At 38.5% G+C, this 5,577-nt stretch overlaps 1 pseudogene; it reads right to left on the bottom strand.

The window, feature by feature from the left end:
• Window positions 1–455: 455 nt before the first annotated feature.
• On the bottom strand, window positions 456–969 carry LOC122422817 (annotated as a pseudogene).
• Window positions 970–5,577: the final 4,608 nt, after the last annotated feature.

Below are 5,577 nucleotides of genomic sequence, written 5' to 3' on the forward strand. Positions count from 1 at the left end.
GTTGTTCAATCGTGTCCGACTCTGTGACCCCATGGACTGTAGCCCGCCGGGCTCCTCTGTGCATGGGATCCTCCAGGCAAGAACACTGGAGTGGGTGGCCATGCCCTCCTCCAGGGGATCTTCCCCACCCAAGGATCAAACCTCGGTCTCCCGCATTGAAGGCAGATTCTTTACCACTGAGCCATAGGGAAGCCTCTGTAGACTGCAGTTATTGGGGGCAGGGATGGTAGGTGGCAGCTGGTAAGTTAAATTACCCTATTTTCTATTCTGAAAAAGACAAAAAGTCCCACATCCAGCCTGATTATAGAGATGAATGTTCCCCAAATGACTGAGAATAAACACAACAAGCAAGGCAGAAGCTGTAAAGCTAGGGGCATGTAACAGGCTCTGGGGAAAAGTCTCAGAAATACTCAGAGTGGCAAAAAGAAACATGTGACTGGAATCTGAAGTTCTTTTCAGTTGTCTTGGTCTTTTGCTCCATGCTTACGGATGCGCATGAAAGCGATGTAATGGAAACCCCCTTTTTGTCAATAGGTGCTACTCTGTAGAGCCCCTGCACTTCCTCCTCTGTAAACCGGTTTCCCCTTGTGGCCAGTTGCTCTCTCAAGCAGTCTTCCTGAATGGTGCCAGTTGCTTCTTCATCAAAGTAAGAAGCAAAAGCGTTTCTGATGACATCTTCTGGATCTGCACCATTTAACTTTTCACCAAACATTGTGAGAAACATGGTAAAATTTGTGGAGCCTCATCCAACGTGGCATCCAGATACTCATCAGTTGGAGTTTTTCCCAGGGAGGCAAGCATATCACGCAAGTCTTCGTTGTTGATGAAGCCATTTGTGTTCTAAACGATCATGTTGAAGGCCTCCCTGAACTCCTGAATCTGTGACTGGATGAACATGGACACCACATTGGAGGCTGTGCACTGGGGGTGCTTCTTGGTCTTTGCTCTTTTGCTCAACATGGTGGCAGTTAAATCCCTGCTCAGCTGCAAGAATCCGAAAGCGTCAGGGATCCCTTTGCTGCCCTGGCACTGCTACCAGATCACTTCCCTGAATGGTTTTTCATCATAGACTATTATGAAATATTGAATCCAGTTCCTCGTGGTATACATATATATATACATTGTTGTTTATCTATTTTATATATAATCATGTATATCTGTTAACCCCAAGTTCCTAGTTTATCCTCCCCACCCTGTTCGCCTTTGGGGACCACATATTTGTTTTCTATGTCTGTGAGTCTGTTTCTATCTTGTAAATAAGTACATGTGTATCATTTTTAGGTTCCACATATAATATTTGCCTTTCTCTGTCTTACTTACTTCACTTAGTATGATTATCTCTAGGTCCATCCATGTTTCTGAAAATGGCATTATTTCATTTTTTTGTCTGAGTAATATTTCACTGTATATATAGACCACATCTTCTTCATCCATGCATCTGTTAATGGACACTTAGATTGTTTCCATGTCTTGGCTATTGTAAATAGTGCTGCTGTGATTATTGGGGTGCATGTCTATTTTAGAATTATAGGTTTGTCTGAGTGCCCAGAAGTGGGAGTGCTGGATCACACAGTAGCTCTATTTTTAGTTTTTAAGGAACTTCCATACTATTTTCCATAGAATAGGAGGCTTCCCTTTTCTCCACACCCTCTCTTCAGTTCAGTTCAGTTCAGTCACTCAGTGGTGTCTGACTCTTTGTGACCCCATGGACGGCAGCACAGTTCCAGGACAGCCCCTGTCCATCACCATCTCCCGGAGCTTGTGCAAACTCATGTCCATTGAGTCAGTGATGCCATCCAACCATCTCATCCTCTGTCCTCCCCTTCTCCTCTTGCCTTCATTCTTTGCCAGCATCTGGGTCTTTTCCAAGGAGTCAGTCCTTCGCATCAGGTGGCCAAAACATTGGTGCTTCAACTTCAGCATCCATCCTTCCAATGAATATTCAGGACTGATTTCCTTCAGGATGGACTGGTTTGATCGTCTTTCAGTCCAAGGGCCTCTCAAGAGTCTTCTCTAACACCACAGTTCAAAAGCAGCAATTCTTTGGCTTTTGGACCTTCTTTATGGTCCAACTCTTACATCCATACATGACTACCAGAAAAATCTTAGCTTTGTCTGGATGGACCTTTGTCAGCAAAGTAATGTTGCTGCTTTTTAATATTCTGTCTAGGTTGATCATAACTTTTCTTCCAAGGAGTAAGTGTCTTTTAATTTCATGGCTGCAGTCACTATCTGCAGTGATTTTGGAGCCCAAGAAAATAAAGTATGTCACTGTTTTCATTGTTTCCCCATCTATTTGCCTTGGAGTAATGGGACCGCATGCCATGATCTTCGATTTTTGAATGTTGACTTTTAAGCCAACTTTTTCACTCTCCTCTTTCACTTTCATCAAGAGGCTCTTTAGCTTCTCTTCACTTTCTGCCATAAGGATGGTGTCATCTCCATATCTGAGATTATTGATATTTCTCCTGACAATCATGATTTCAGCTTGTGCTTCATCCAGCCTGGCATTTCACATGATGTACTCTGCATAGAAGTTAAATAAACAGGGTGACAATATACAGCATTGACATACTCCTTCCCCAATTTGGAACCCGTCCATTGCTCCATGTCTGGTTCTAACTGTTGCTTCTTGACCTGCATACAGATGTCTCAGGAGTCAGGTAAGGTGTTCTGGTACTCCCATTTCTTGAAGAATTTTCCACCATTGTTGTGATCCACACAGGCAAAGACTTTGGTGTAGTCAATAAAGCAGAAGTAGATGTTTTTCTGGAACTCTCTTGCATTTTTGATGATTCAACAGATGTTGGCAATTTGACCTCTGGTTCCTCTGCCTTTTCTAAAACCAGCTAGACCATCTGGAATTTCTCAGTTCATGTACTGTTGAAGCCTGGCTTGGAAAATTTTGAGCATTACTTTGCTAGCATGTGAAATGTGTGAAATTGTGTGGTAGTTTGAACACCTTCTTGAGTATTTATTATTTGTAGACCTTTTGATAATGGCAATTCTGACTGGTGTGAGGTGATACCTCATTGCAGTTTTGATTTACATTTCTTTAATAATTAGTGATGTTGAGCATCTTTCCAGGTGACTGTTGGTCATCTGTATGCCAAAGCAATCCTGAGGAAAAAGAACACAAGCTGAAGGCATAACCTTGCCAGACTTTAGACACTACTACAAAGCTACGCTAATCAAAACACAGTACTGGCAAAAAAAAAAGCAGACATATTCATCAATGGAACAGAATAGAGCCCAGAAATAAACCCACACACCTAAGATCATTTAATCTTCAACAAAAGAGGCAAGAATATACAATGAGAAAAACTAGTCCTTTCAGCAAGTGTTTTTGGGAAAGCTGAATGGCTTCATGTAAATCAATGAAGTTAGAACACATCCTCACACCATATACAAAAATAAACTCAATATGGTCTGAAGACTTAAATATAACACAGCACATAAAATTCCTAGAAAAGAACAGAGGCAAAACATTCTGTGTGATAAATCATATCAATGCTTTCCTAGATCAGTCTCTAAAGGCAAAGGAAATAAAAGCAGAAATAAATAAATGGAACCTAGTCAAACTCACAAGCTTTTGCCAGGAAAGGAAACCATAAAGAAAATGAAAAGACAATGTATGGAATGGGAGAAAATATTTGCAAATAATGCAATCAAGTGCTTAATTTCCAAAATATACAACAGCTCATAGAGCTCAATAAAAAAAAGAGAAATATTCAAAAACTGAACAGAACACCAAAATAGACATCTCTCCAAAGAAGATATAGAGATTGCATTCTTAATTTCTTCATTCTGCTAGTTTGTTTTTAGTGTATAGAAATTAGACAGATTTTTATATTGACTTTCTACCCTGAAATTTTACGGTATTCATTTATCATTTCTATCAGTTTTTGGTGGAGACTTTAAAGTTATACATGTGTGTGTGTGTGTGTGTGTGTGTGTACAAGCTAAGTCACTTCATTCATATCCAACTCTTTGTGACCCTATGGACTGTAGCCTGCCAGGCTCCTCTGTCCATGGGAGTCTCCAGGCAAGAATACTGGTTTGGGTTGCCATGTATCCTTCAAGGGATCTTCCCAACCCAAGGATCAAATCCACATCTCTCATACCTCCTGCATTTCCAAGCAGGTTATTTACCACTAGCAACACCTGGGAAGACATTATATATATACTATATATATATATATAATGAATATATTATATATATATTATAAAATATGTACATAATATGAGTATATATATATATATTCATGTTATCTGCAAATGATGACAGTTTTACCTCTTCATCCAAGTTTGGATGCTTTTCTTTTCCTTTGCCTAATTACTATGGTTAAGACTATGTTGAATAAGAGTGGCAAAAGTGAGCATCTCTGTCTTTCTCTAGATCTTAGAGGGATAGCTTTCAGTTTTTCACCATTGAGTATGAAGTTAGCTGTGGATTTCTCATATATGAGCTTTAGTATGTGGGATATACTCCTTATATACTGTTTGTTGACAGTTTTATCATGAATGAGTATTGTATCTTGTCAAATGCTTTTTCTGTACCTCTTGAGATGATGTTGATTTTTATATTTCATGTTGTTAATCTGATTATCATGCTAGTTACTTTGCAGATTTGAACCATCCTACATTTATGGACTAAATCCCTCTTGATCACAGTCTATGATACTATAATATATTGTCATATTTGGTTTGCTAATATTATGTTGAGGTATTTCCGTCTCTGTTCCTTAGAGATATTGACCTGTAATTTTGTATGCGTGTGCTGTATTTATCTGGTATTGGTATAAAGATGGTGCTAGCTTTGCAAAATGACTTAGGAAACATTCCCTCCTATTCAATTTTTTGTAAGAACTTGAGAAGGATCGGTTAAATCTTCTTAAAATGTTTTGTATAATTCACTGTGAAGCTATTGGGTACTGGGGTTTTGTTTTTTGAGAGTTTTTTTTTTTTAATTACTGCCTCAATCTCTTCACTAGTGATGAGTCTGATTGGATTTTCTGTTTCTTTATGATTCAGTCTTGAAAGGTTGTATGATTCTAAGAATTTATCTATTTCTTCTATGTTGACCAATTTGTTGGTGGAGAGCTGATCATAATATTCTCTTATAATCCTTTGTATTTCTGTTTTATCTGTTGCAATTTCTTCTCTTTCATTTCTGACATTATTTATCTGACCTTTTTCTCTTTTTATTTTCTTGAGCCTAGATAAATGTTTGTCAACTTTATTTCTCTTTCCAAAGGATCGGTTCTTAGTTTCATTGATCTTTGGTGTGTTTTTTAGTCTCCATTTATTTATTTCTGTTATGATCTTTATTTTCTTCCTTATACTGACTTTGGGCTCTGTTTTTCTTCTTCTCCTACTTCCTTTAGATGTAAGTTTAGATTACTTACCTGAGTTTTGAATTGCTTAATTGCTACAAAATTCCCTCTCAGTACTGCATTTGTTGCATTCTCATGCGCCCGCAAAGTAATGCTCAAAATTCTCCAAGCAAGGCTTCAAAAGTATGTGAACTGAGAACTTCCAGATGTTCTAGCTGGATTTAAAAAAGGCAGAGGAACC

The sequence above is a fragment of the Cervus canadensis genome, chromosome 20 (assembly GCF_019320065.1).
Source record: "Cervus canadensis isolate Bull #8, Minnesota chromosome 20, ASM1932006v1, whole genome shotgun sequence".
Lineage (NCBI taxonomy): Eukaryota > Metazoa > Chordata > Mammalia > Artiodactyla > Cervidae > Cervus > Cervus canadensis.